We start from the raw sequence: 14,085 nt of genomic DNA on the forward strand, positions 1-14,085 counted from the left end.
GCGCACACTTGATCCTGGGGAGAGGGAGGCGTGGGCTTCCGGTGGCCGAAGAAAGTAGCTTTCGGAAGCAAAATGGACACCAGGCTCCCCTCCAGGGGAGGGACTGAAGGAAAACCCGCGTCTGTATCGCCCTGAACCCGAGTAAACGGGGCATAGCAAGAGATGGGAGCCTTCAGTTTCCCGGGCTGGGAGAAAGCCTCCTCCACCAAAGGCCGAAGCTCCATGAAGCGCGGCCAGAGTGTGGCCCGTGAAGATGGCGGCTCCTGCGCGTAAACATCACCGCTCAAAAGGCCGCGAGCGGGGGCTGGCAGCTCCGCCGGGAGCGCTATGCCCCTCAGCTCCGCCGCCTTCCTGATGATCTCAGACAGGTCGGCGAAAAAAGCCTTGGCGGTGGAGGCCGGAGCCGGGTGGGGCAAAGGGGAAGGCCGCTCTGGCGGTGCCCCAGGGCGTTCGGGAGACGGAGAGAGCTCCAGCGGAAAAGCGGCAATCGCTGTCTCAAGGCCCAGTCCTCCCAGGGGGGAGGAGGGGGATCCTCCCAGAGGGGAGGAGGGAAAACCGGTGATGGAGGCGCTGTTGGAGAGAGCGGAGTCAGCGGACTCATGCTCGTCGAAAACGCCGTCCGCCAACGGTTCCAAGACGCCACCGGGGTCCTGTCTGTCTGCCCAGCTGCCGTCTCCGTCCCCGCTAGCCTGGCAAACCCGAAAAGCTTCCGCCCGTCGAGTTAGCTCTTTAGATGACAGGCGGGCGCAGAACTGGCAGGAGGCATGGCGGGTGAGAGCCTGGCCGGCGTGAACGGCACCCAGGCAGGCCTCGCAGCGGGGATGGAGGTCCGGCGGGAGGATGTAACCGGTCCGGCAGGAGTGGCAGATGCGGGCGCCGGCGGAGGGTTTGGGCTTGACTTCATACTGCGAAGTTGAAGAAAAAGTGGGAGTCGAACAACGGGTCCGCTCTGTATTTATGCAGTAAATGCGGACGTAGTTGAGGCCCGAGCTGGACGCTAGGGCGGGAAAGAAATCTTCACGACTGCGCATGCGCGAAAGGGTAAACCCAATAGCGTAGCCCTTAGAGGGCGAAGCCTATACGAAATACAACTCTTGTTCATTACATTTTACTTCATAATTGCAACTACATGTGTTGTATTGATTGTTGCAAAACGTTCTGTATATAGTTTGTTTGTTACCATGAAAACACCATTGATCTGAAGCTCGATGCTTTCATGTAAATAGTTTTCAAATCAGCAATAAATATAACAATTTCTGATCAACTCATACCAATTGCATGCTTAAAATAACATACCGGTTAAAGCCCCGCACATTTCAAGACAACCAGACCCAGTTCCGGGTTAAATCTGACCACTTCCGGTTTAGGCCCCGCCCAGTCCGAGTACGGCTACGGATACAGATAATCCATGTGGTAAACAGATACAGATACAGATACAGATAATGCTGTACTTGCTCATCCCTAGTACCAAGATAATTACTTTATTTTATAATTCTGTACTGGAAAGTCTGATCAGATATGGTATGGCATCCTGGTTTGGCACCCTTACCATCCAGTGCAAAAACAAAAATTGATAAACTGAGAAAAGCAGCAATGAAGGTTATGGGAAAGAAAGACTACACTTCCCTTCAGACCATTTTTGAAAAACAGTTGTCTCCCAGGCTCAGAAAATTCTGAAAGACCCTTCCCATATTTTGCACTCGGAATACAATGTTTTACCTTTGGGGAAACGCCTTAGAGCTAGCAGATGTAAAACTAATCGCTATGGGCTGTCCTTTGTTCGCAAGAAAGGCAACCACATATCTTTAAAGTCCTCAAGTTTCCCTCTCCAGTGCCAGGTTGATAGACATTAGTTTGATCCACTGGTTTATCTTTGGTCTTTCTGTGTTCTTCCAGTTCAGAGTGATTACATGTTTAGCCTGCAATAAGCAGAAACTAACAAGATTCCTCTTTTTTGTAGTCCCTTTAGGAAAGATGTGCAGCAAGCAGAGTTTACCGCCCATTGGCATGTTACATTCAGTCAAACGGGAAACAAATGTAGTAACCTCCTTCCAAAAAGTCTGAAGTTCCGGACACTGCCACATACAATGAAGAAGAGTGCCCTTATCTACACCACATTTTACACAAACATCAGGAATATTAGAATTACAATGGTGAAGTTTTACAGGAGTAATATAGGTTCTAAATAACCATTTGTACTGCAGCAATCTAAACCTGGTGTTAATAGTTTGTGTCTGTGCCAGCAGGCAAGAATTTTTCCACTCATCGTCTGAAATTTCTGTTTGTAAATCAGTTTTCCAAGCTTGCAAATACGAAAGACTAGTTTCTTTTAAGGAAAGTAGTAAAATGTTGTAAAATTTGGAAAGCAGGCCTCTAAGCTGATGATGGTTAACGGCTATGTTCTCTGTAGTGGTGAGTGGGGGTTTCACAGTAGACTTTAGTTGGGTAGTGATGAAACTTCTAACCTTTAGGTAATTAAAAAAGTACCTAAAGGTTGGGCAAACCACATTTATCTACCAATTGCTCAAAAGACATCAACACTCCTTCACTATATAGGTCCCCGATTTTACTCAAGCCATTGTTCAGCCAAATTCTAAACCCCCTTTCTGCTCTTCCTGGTTTAAATCTATCATTTCCCCAAATTGGCGACAAACATGAGAGCTTAGATACCTCCGACAGGGCAGAATGACATTGGTGCCAAATTAATATTGTATTTTTGAGAAAAGGATTTTTTGTGTTTTTTACTAATTGTTAGATTTCGGCTGCATAAAGATAATTTGTCTAAGGTAGGTTCAATGTATTGTTCTCAATGTATATCCAAGATGGTGTATCCGTGGTAGAAAAATAATAAGTAGCATCGCATAATTGAGCTGCCCAATAGTACAAGTGAACATTAGACCACCTAAGCCCCCCTTGGTCATAGGGCAGATATAGAAGGGAGAGCCGCAGCCTGGGGCGTTTGCTATTCCATATAAATTTGGTAAAGGTTTTATTTAAGGAGGAAAAATTTACATGTAAATTGCGTCTGTATTATGGGGTTATTTTCGTTCAGCATTAACAGGGAGCTTTTCTTTTGGTTAATTTTATACCCTGAGAATTCACCAAACCTCTTCAGAATTTGGCCAACAGCCTGGACAGACCTCTCTATATCAGTTAAGAACAAAACGACGTCATCTGCAAAAAGAGACAAGCGATGTTCTGTTCCCCCAATTTGAATACCAGTAATATCAAGGGAATTACGTATTGCCATAGCGAGTGGCTCGATTGCAAACAAGAAAAGAAGGGGCAATAATGGGCATCCTTGTCGTGTCGATCTACATATGCTAAAAGGACTTGATAACTGTCTGTTTGTTAGAACTTTAGCTATGGGCTCTGTATATAGTAATTTAATCCATTTCAAATATTTTTTGCCCAAGCCAAATCTTTTGAGTGTCCCAAAAAGAAAACACCATTCGATCCTGTCAAATGCCTTTTCGGCATCTAATGACAGAAAAGCATGACTGTTTTTCGTATAATATATTCAATAATCGGCGGGTATTGTGAAAAGCTTGGCGCCCAAGAACAAATCCATTTTGGTCATTCGAAATTAAGTTAGGAAAATGTGATTCGATCCTCCGAGCTAGAGCTTTGCATAGTATTTTGGTCACACATGACATCAAGGATATATGCCTATATGAGCCCATGTCTGTTGGAGCTTTATCTGGTTTTAACAGAAGTGAAATAGCTGCCAATCTTAAGGATGGAGGTAGGATGCCCTTCTCATAGGTCTCATTATACATTTCTCTTAAATCTATTATAAAGCTCAATAGGCAGGCCATCAGGGCCATGGGCTTTACCTGCATTCATATGGGCAAGTGCCTCCTTAAGTTGGGACAACTTAAGTCCTCAGACAAGGTTGGGAATTGGAGTTGGTCCAGAAACTGATCCTGTTTATCCATATTGTCTGGATATTGGGATGTATATAAATATTTATAATATTCTGCAAAAGCGTCATTTTTTTACATTTTGGATCCACTACCTTCTCTCCATTTTCAAGTAAAATCGAATTAATAGCCCTACTTGTCTGTATTTTTTTAAGCCGCCAAGCCAGGAGTTTTCCTGCCTTCTCACCCTGATCATAGTACGACTGTTTCAACCACAGTAAACTAGTTGCTATTTTATTGGTAGTGAGTTCATTATATTCAGATTTTAATAGGAGAAGCTTTTTATACTTTTCAGTGTCATCCCAGTAATACAGCTGGACCTGCAGTTCCTTTATTTGCTTGTCAATATCTTTCAGTTTATTTAGAAGTATTTTAGATTTATGCCGAGTGTAGCTCATTATTTCCCCCCTTATATAGGCTTTAAATGCTTCCCATTTTATTGATGCACTGGTCTGGTCTTTATTAAAATTAAAATATTCCGTTATTTTTTCTTCAAGAAATTGCTCAAATTCTGCGGACTTCAGCCATTAAGCTTGAAACCGAAATGGAAGTGGAGATGAATAATAATTGGGAAACTTAATTGATAAGATAATTGGGGCGTGGTCTGAGGGTAGTATGGTCTCATACCAGCAATTCTGAATCATGGATCAAACCAGAAGAAATCAAAAAGAAATCTATCTGAGAATATGTTTTATAGGTAGCAGAGAAACTTGAATACTCAATCTTACTCGGATAAAGTTGTCTCCAAATCTCCACTAAATTAAGATCTTTCCTAAATTTTCCAATCGTTTTCCTGGCTTGTTGGTGGGATGTGTCGGAGCTATTTGAACGGTCTACTACAGGATGTATCATACAATAAAAATCTCCTACGATGATGAACTGGCCCCTATAACCCGACACAGTTAAAAAGAAATGTTGATAAAAGGCAGGATCAGCCCCATTGGGGGCGTATAGACATACCAAGTTGACCTATGAGATTATAGTTCCACTAAGTATAATAAATCTCCCAGATGGATCCAGATATTTATCTTTTAGATCAAAAGGAACTGATTTATGGAACAATATTATGACCCCTCTTGCGTGAGTTGTAAAACTAGAGGAGAATACCTGACCAGGCCACCTAGATTTAATCTTATTCACATCATTATCTACCAAGTGTGTCTCTTGTAAGAAACACACTGTGCTCTTCATTTGTTTAATTCTACCCAGTACCTGTTTAACCTTAACAATTTTGTTTAGACCTCTTACATTCAAAATGGACACATTTATAACTGAGGTATCGAACATAAATCATGTAATTGAAAATATATCAGGCCGTGTAAAGTCATCAAACACAAAATAATCTGGAGGGGGCCCCTTATTACAAAACCCCACACATTTTCCCAAACAAAATGTGATGTTAAACCCTTTAAAACTATGAATTTGGGTTATATAAAACGTTTCATCCACGTAGTGGGTAACGTGTAAATCTGCACACATAACATAGCCACACATGAGCTAGCTGTAGTAGAAATGTTTGGACCATAATAAAATTTGACGCACATAAACGTGCACCCAGTGCGTGATAAATCAAAAATCTATATCAATAATTCAAAAAACATATCTTAAAACAATCGTTCCAGTAATGTATTTTAACAAAAAAGACAATTTATTTATTTTATTAATTACTCCGTATTTTACCCATATCATTTTGTTCAACAAAGTCCAAGAATGGTCCCCAAACCTGTTTGAAAGTATCTTGTCTATCCTTAACCATATATAGTTATATATATTATTCTTTCCATTGCAAGCCACCAACCAATACTAGGCCTATTCACATCTTTCCAAGCAAGGGAAATCAACTGTTTGGCCTGCGGTAGGCTATCTATAGGATATCTATAAGTATTTAAAACTTTATTTTTAAGTTAAGATCAAATGGGCATAAACCCAAGATGAATACTAGGGATGAGCCGAGTACTCGGCTGAAACGAGTATCCGGTATGGATAAAGCACTTTTGCCGAGTACAAGTATTATACGGGTCAATAGCTGTGCTCGGATAGAATACAACTCCTCAGCTGACCACGCTGCGTTCTGTGACAGTCACAGCACCCCACCCCCTGCACACACACACTCGGCTCACTTACACACACACAGAACACGGAGAACAGCGCTCCCTCTCCCTCTCCCTCTCTCTCTCTCCCTCTCTCTCTCTCTCTCTCAGTCAATCAGGTCCACGGGTCTTTTCCGTTAACGTTTTCGGTTTCTTCAGCTTCAGGTTTGTTTTTAACTTTGGTTTGTAGTACTTACATAGTAACCAGTAGGTTTCTGGTAAACGTGGGGTTGCAGACATGCTGCTTGGTTCAAATGAGACTCCCGTTGCGTCTCTGCCGTCGGGGATATTTTTTTTTTTTAACCATCAGCTGGCTTCATTGAAGTGAATGCAGATCTGAGAAACTGCATCTTCTATTAGCATTTTCTAATCAGCAATAAATATAACAATTTCTGATCAACCCATATCAATTGCATGCTTAAAACAACGTACCGGTTAAAGCCCCGCCCATTTCAAGACAACCCGACCCACTTCCGGGTTAAATTCTGTCCACTTCAGGGTTAGGCCCCACCCAGTCCGAGTACAGATACATATACAGATAATTCATGTGGTAAACAGATACAGATATAGATACAGATAATGCTGTACTCGCTCATCCCTAATGAATACTTTGCGATGGAGAGGAAGATTAACAGACACTATTTTGAAATATCTTTCCAGAATTCTTTAATTTTATCACAGTCCCACAAACAATGAAACAGTGTCCCTTTGGAGTGATTGCACTTGTAGCATAAATCTGGCTTTACCCTATCAAACTTGTGTAGCTTTGGGGGTAACATACTGTATGTTCGCATTAGCCAATTATATTGTGTAATTTAAGCCTGGTACTCACGTTCTGTTTCTGAGCCTTATTACAAACAAACTCCAATCCTTCTCTTTGATAGCTTCCTTCCACAAATTTAGTTTGTGTTCAGAAGATTCGCTTGAGTTAGATATTAGGATAGGGTATAAAACTGAGATTCTACCCTTGCTGTTGCAATTGGTAGTCAAGATATTTTCTAACTCGGACAAAGGGGGTTCCGCATTTTTTTGATTCTGGGCTTCCGTTATATAGCTCTTTATTTGTAAGTATTTAAAAAAAGTGTTTTCTATGAACATTGTGTTCATTTCTTCAAATGACATAATACTTTTATCCTTATACAAGTCTAGAATTTTCCTCACACCACTGTTTGCCCATATAGGACTGAAGGCTGACAGAATGTTTGCATCACCCAGAAATTTCTGTGCTTTGTACCAGACATTTATTGTATTTAAAAGAAAAGGGTTCTTTGTTCGTTTTCTTAGTTTCTTGATATCATCTGAATAGAAATACAGATTAAGGGGTAACTTGAGAATTATTGAGGCCATTTCAATCTCCATCCACGCAGGGATAGTGTCTAAGGAAAAATAGTACATTGCAATGTAAAGCTGAGCTGCCCAGTAGTACCACTGGATATTAGTCACATATGCCCCTCCTCCCCACGTCATACGGGAAGGACAACAATGATAAGTGAACCCTGGGACATCCGTTATTCCAGATAAACATGCCTTTTTAGTTTTGAGAAGAGAGATGGTGGTGGCAGCAGCAAGGGAATGTCTTTTTTAGTTTTGAGAAGAGAGATGGTGGTGGCGGCAGGGGAATGTTCTGAAATAGATACAAAAGCTTAGAGAAAATTTTCATTTTAGGGACATTCATCTTTCCAATTAAAGATATAGGTGAGGATGACCATCTATCAACTTGATTATTGAGTCTACAATCTACGAAAAATAGGAGGGGAGAAAGAGGGCAGCCCTAACGAGAGCCTCTGTGGATGTCAAAAGGCTCAGATACCGTATTATTATACGAGGCGGGGATCAAAGTTGACAGTCAGACCTCCTGTTATCTCCTAGTGGGAGTGCATTTTCCAATCCGCTCTGCCGGTCAGAGCCAACGAGCGCTTGGCTTCTCTTGGTCCGGCGACTAACAAAGGCTTGCGGGCGTCCTTGAGAAGGAGGGGACCTCCGGTGACCCTGGGAGGAACGGTTCCTGATCGTGAGTACTAAAGAAAAATCATTGGTTGTTAAGATCCCCTCAGGCAGTGCTTAAATATAGAGGGGGACAAAAGCCCGTCAGTTGGGGACGTCCGGGGTGAAATCAGAAAAGAACTCTTGCCTCGCCCCCGGTTTTCCTGATCTGGGCAGGGGCCCTTAGATTTAAAAAGGGTGCGTGTGTCTCTTGTAAAAATAAATAAAACTAATTAATTCTAAAATCTAAATTAGCGAAACACTGTGTGTGGATCGAGAATCTAGCATTTATTCAATCAGGGATGTATCAAAGTAACTGCTTTTAGTATAGACCTAATCATAAGCCCCCCTGATAGTAACTGGTGGTATTATACGGCAGAAGTGGGCATAGTAGGGACGGGGGTTACTGAGGGGAAGATATAAAAGGAGTTAGCCCTTGACCAAACAAAAGCGATTCAACGCCTCAGTAACTGTCACACCGTTTGACAGATTGAAGTTGTTTTATTCTATTTATGACCTGTTTTATTTTGACTATTTTATTTAAACCCCCACAATTCCAGGATGTAAATTTAACCTTGACATTCTGAGACAGCAAGTATGCTGTGGAAATTTAAACCACATTGACCCATAACAAAACGTTTGACCTGACCAATTCAAAATAAAACGGTTTACACAACAAAAAAAAGACATAAATAACCTGATATAGAAATAAAAACACATTAATGAACAAAACAAAGCCCTGAACACATGTTTATCGTTTTTAACGCCACCCTGATGTCACTGATGGATGAATCCCCTCGTTATCTCCCCCCCCACTCACTGACCCTTCGTGTAAGGTGCTACAGATCCACACAACTGTGAGGAGCTGCCAGTCTCCGTAACTTCTCGGTGCACCTTCTAACTTATGGGGCGCCGTTTGTAAAGCGGCTCACACTGAAAATAACAGCAACATTTTGTCACATTTAGCTTTAAATAATGTTTAAAAAACTGATATGAAATTTTGAGATATTTGTCAACTTGGAAATATTTTAAATAGTTAAATCCAAATATTAAATGTTACACACAAATGTTAAATGTTAAATCTAAATGCTAAATCTAAATGTTAAATCTAAATCTAAATGTTAAATCTGAATCTAAATCTAAATGTTAAATCTAAATATTAAATCTAAATCTAAATGGTAAATCTAAATCTAAATATTAAATCTAAATCTAAATCTAAATATTAAATCTAAATGTTAAATCTAAATATTAAATCTAAATCTAAATGTTAAATCTAAATATTAAATCTAAATCTAAATGTTAAATCTAAATCTAAATGTTTAATCTAAATGTTAAATCTAAATCTAAATTTAAATGTTAAATATAAATCTTTCGGGTGAAACTAAATATATAGCTAATATGCAAATTAAACGCCGGTAACCGGAAGTACCAAAATAGAAGCTTGAGGAGGTCAGTGTATGTTTATATCATCAAATAACGAATACAAATCATCTCATCCGGGAATATGGTCTCTTGAACTTGGATAAACGTGATAATAACTACCTAAAATAATAAACACAGTTGGGGAAACTGTATTTGAAGAGTTCTTTGAGTTTTTAGTGTCACTTTTATGAATGGTGTCGGACTTATAGCCACTAAAGCCAGCCACGGGGGGGGGGGGGGGGGGGGGGGGGGGGGGGGGGGGGGGGGGGGGGGGGGGGGGGGGGGGGGGGCGCTCACTTTGACTGGTCTGTCACGTTCGATTGCATTAAGGTCAGCAAGAGCCTATCCCCGCCCGCCCCCGACAAGGAACGGTACTGTTGGCCATGGTCACACTGCGAAATGTCCAACAAATCAGTAGGGGTGATCGGAGTATCCGGCTGGAACGAGTATCCGGTACGGATAAAGCACTTTTGCCGAGTAGATAAGATAGATAATTTGTTTATTAGTCCCCAATGGGGAAATTACTGCACTACACTCTGTGTACACACTTTTTGTTAGTACTCACACACAGGCCTGAAAATACACACACGCTCAGGACCTATACATGCACTATACATGGAGAGATGTCAGAGTGAAGTATTATTACTCGTATAATACAAGTATTATACGAGTAATATGAGTCAATATCCGTGCTCGGATTGAATAAAACTCCTCAACTGGCCGCGCAGCGTTCTGTGATGGTCACAGCGCCCCCCCCCCCCCCCCCCCCCCCGCCTTCAAACCCGCTCTGATCAATCACACACACACACAACATGGAGAAATGCGCTCCCTCGACCTCTCTCTCGCTCTCTCTCTCTCTCGCTCGCTCTTTCCCGCTCCGTCAGTCAATCAGGTCTGCGGATCTGTTCCGTTAACGTTTAGGGTTTCTTCAGTTTCAGGTTTGTTTTTAACTTCGGTTTATAGTACTTACATACTTAGTAACCAGTAGATTTCTGGTGAACGTGGGTTTCAGACTTCTCGGTTTAAATGCAACTCCCGTTTTTTTTTTTTTACTGTCAGCTGCCCCCCGCCCCCCCCCCCGCCGCCTCTCTCTCTGTGTCTCTCACTCACTCATTCACACACACACACACACACACAAAAATAAAAGAAATTTAAAAAATAAAAAAGAACCAAAAACAAAAACAAAAAGAATCACACTGATCATAAAAAAATAAAATGTTAAAAAAAAGAAAGTTATATTGAGTATGAAAACTCTTGTTCATTACATTTTACTTCATAATTGCAACCGCATGTGTTGTATTCATTGTTGCAAAACGTTTTGTATATAGGCCTAGTTTGTTTGTTACCATGACAACACCATTGATCTGAAGCTTGATGCTGTTGTTTAAATAGTTTTCAAATCAGCAATAAATATAACAATTTTTGATCAACTCATATCAATTGCATGCTTAAATAACATACCGGTTTAAGCCCCCGCACATTTCAAGAGAACCTGACCCACTTCCTGGTTCAATCTGACCACTTCCGGTTTAGGCCCCGCCCAGTTCATGTGGTAAACAGATACAGATACAGATAATGCTGTACTCGCTCATCCCTACAAATCAGCGTTAGCCGAGAACATCGGCAGAGCCGTCCTGGTGGCTGTCCAAACTTATTCAACAGCGACGGAACTGTTGGCCATGTTCACACTGCGAAATGTCCTACGAATCAGCGTTAGCCGAGAACATCGGCAGAGCCGTCCTGGTGGCTGTACAAACTTGTTCAACAGCGACAGCAACAGCCTCAGGGCCACCGGGACGGCTCTGCCGATGTTCTTGGCTAACGCTGATTTGTTGGACATTTCGCAGTGTGACCATGGCCAACAGTACCATGCCTTGTCGGGGGCGGGCGGGGATAGGCTCATGCTGACCTTAATGCAAGCAAACATGACAGACCAGTCAAAGTGAGCGCCCCCCCCCCGTGGCTGGCTTTAGTGGCTAAATGTCCGACACCATTCATAAAAGTGACACTAAAAACTCAAAGAACTCTTCAAATACAGTTTCCCCAACTGTGTTTATTATTTGGGCCAAAGCAGGCCACCCCGGTAAGCATGTTTTCCAAAACACGTAGCTAACATTGGATTGTTGTCGTTGTTTTACCCTTAAAAAAGTGCTGCAGTTTCCACATGCTTTGGCCCTCTGGGATGACCCTGAGTTCATTGGGAAGTTAACACTCAACTTGTTGTTTCTAGTGGCATTGTGACACTCGGCCTTACTGACACAGAGCTACAGAGGGGAATAGAACACAGAATCTCTATTTCCGTCCAAGTAAATCATCTGAAAAATTAATAAAAAACACTACTGTAAGCATATTACATGGGCTATATACTAAAATAGTACTCTAGCCACATGTCTCAACTTAGAACAGAAAAAATCCAGAAAAAAATTAGTAATAAAATGGATTTTATATGAATGTATTTCTACAGATATGTCTGTGCGTTTGTCTTATTTCTTATTTCTAAAAAAGCCCAAAAAGTGCTAAATACAAAACTTCTGAAATATAAAAACACATCCACATCACTCACACATATGTCTGAAAGAAGTACATACATAGATTTATAGAAATAAGTAATCATAATTTCATGAAATGTTGAAATGCCATCAGAAGGCCATATTTTTGCCTTCAGACAGCTGTAAGAGATCAAAGGAATAGTTTTAGTTGGCCATGTTTGATATCAATCAACTCGTCTTCTTATTGGCTACACAATAAGAAGGGATGCCAGTTTTATGACCTTATCTTCTAATTCTAATTCCACTGTCAATCTTTCCCAGGTGGGACCAATGGCGACTGTGCGATATCATTGGCTTAGCTTGAGGATATCTCTTGATAGGCTGATGCTATTGGCTGGGAACAAGGTTCATTGGACTCTGCAGAAGCCACAGATTCTAATGGTGTGTCGATTTGATTTCCCGCACAGGGAAAATGTTACAATCGATAAAAAACGAGAAATGATGATCTAGATTTCTCTACGTCAAAACTTGGGCTGAAGCTACAAGATTGTGAAGGGACCAGATAATTATGGATTACAAGGCTTGGATATTCTAATACCCTAGGGTGTTTTCGATGTAGGAAACTAAAGTTTTTGGCGATTTTTCACCGCTGTGATTAAAGACACGAGGAGACAGGTAGGAAACACACACTCGATTAGACTCAAATCTTTCTGTGTTTCTTTATTTCTGAACATGATTATAACCGTTGTGAGTCACCTTATTGCTTCGTGTGTGGGCTCGATGGAATCAAAGACGTTAAGCTTTCAAATGATGTATGGCATGAGCATGTTTATGACGGTTGACAGCACTTCCGAAAAACGGCGAGTTTACTTCCCAGTGACGGGACCTGAGATCCCATCGCGTTAACTTAACCAAACTAGATAACGGTAGCTAGCCCGTAGAGATTTGCTGCTACCTTGACAATGCTAGCTCCGTGATTTGGAAAACATGCTTACCGAGGTGGCCTGCGGTGGCCCCGAGGTTGTTGTTGTTGAATAAGTTTGTACAGCCACCACGACGGCTCTGCCGATGTTCTCCGCTAACGCTAATTCGTTGTACATTTCGCAGAGTGAAGATGGCCGACAGTAGCTTACCGTACCTTGTCAGGGGCGGGCAAGGATAGGCTCTAGCTGGCCTTAATGCAAGCGAACATGACAGATCAGTCAAAGTGAGCCCCCCCCTCCCCCTGGTGACTGGCTATAGTGGCTACAGGTCATAATTCCCACACCATTCATAAAAGTGACACTAAAAACTGAAAGTACTCTTCAAATACAGTTTCTCCAACTGTGTTTTTATTTTAGGTAGTTATTATCACGTTCATCCAAGTTCAAGAGTCCATGTCCCCTGATGAGATGATTTTTATTCGTTATTTGACAATATAAACATACACTGACCTCCTCAAGCTTTTATTTTGGTACTTCCGGTTGTTGGCGTTTAATTTGCATATTAGCTATATATTTAGTTTCACCCGAAACATTTAGATTTAACATTTAGATTTAGATTTAACATTTAGATTCAGAATTAATATTTAGCTTTAACATTTACATTTCATATTTAGATTTAACATTTAGATTTAGATTTAACATTTAGATTTAGATTTAACATTTACATTTAGATTTAACATTTAGATTTAACATTTAGATTTAGCAATTAGATTTAACATTTAACATTTGGGTGTAACATTTAATATTTGGATTTAACTATTTAAAATATTTCCAAGTTGACAAATATTGTTGTAAGTGTGCAAGAAAGTGACCCTCAAAATTTCATATCAGTTTTTTAAACATTATTTAAAGCTAAATGTGACAAAATGTTGCTGTTATTTTCAGCGTGAGCAGCTTTACAAACGGCGCCCCATACTAACTCGCTTCATCTCCTTATGCTATAAGCTACTATGTTCACTATTAAACAGAAGCTCCACAAATATATCTGGGGAACCTAATTGTACCATTACCATTAACTGCTGCATACCGTTTGGACCAGAATTGTCATGGTTGGGGTCCAGCTGGAGTGAGTATTATTTTCTCTGCCTTTTCTATCGTCTTGTCTTGTTAGGGCCCAAGCACGAGTGCTAGGGCACCAACGGTGTCCTAGCACGAAGTGCAAGGAACCTATTGTTTTTGTAGGGATTATTATTAG

At 41.1% G+C, this 14,085-nt stretch overlaps 1 protein-coding gene and 1 long non-coding RNA gene across 2 annotated transcripts in view; one reads left to right on the plus strand and one right to left on the minus strand.

Moving 5' to 3' along the window:
* The window catches only part of kcnk10a (potassium channel, subfamily K, member 10a), a 101,077-nt gene that overhangs the window by 40,889 nt on the left and 46,103 nt on the right, over window positions 1-14,085 (minus strand). The gene's annotated exons all lie outside the window — the stretch shown is intronic.
* Window positions 8,351-14,085, plus strand: part of LOC117961626 — a 16,023-nt gene continuing 10,288 nt past the window's right edge. Inside the window, exons 1-2 of the long non-coding RNA XR_004660452.1 lie at window positions 8,351-8,361; window positions 13,930-13,939. This is a non-coding gene — a long non-coding RNA (uncharacterized LOC117961626). The remainder of the gene's footprint in view (window positions 8,362-13,929; window positions 13,940-14,085) is intronic.

Source organism: Etheostoma cragini, chromosome 18 (genome assembly GCF_013103735.1).
Source record: "Etheostoma cragini isolate CJK2018 chromosome 18, CSU_Ecrag_1.0, whole genome shotgun sequence".
Classification (NCBI taxonomy): domain Eukaryota; kingdom Metazoa; phylum Chordata; class Actinopteri; order Perciformes; family Percidae; genus Etheostoma; species Etheostoma cragini.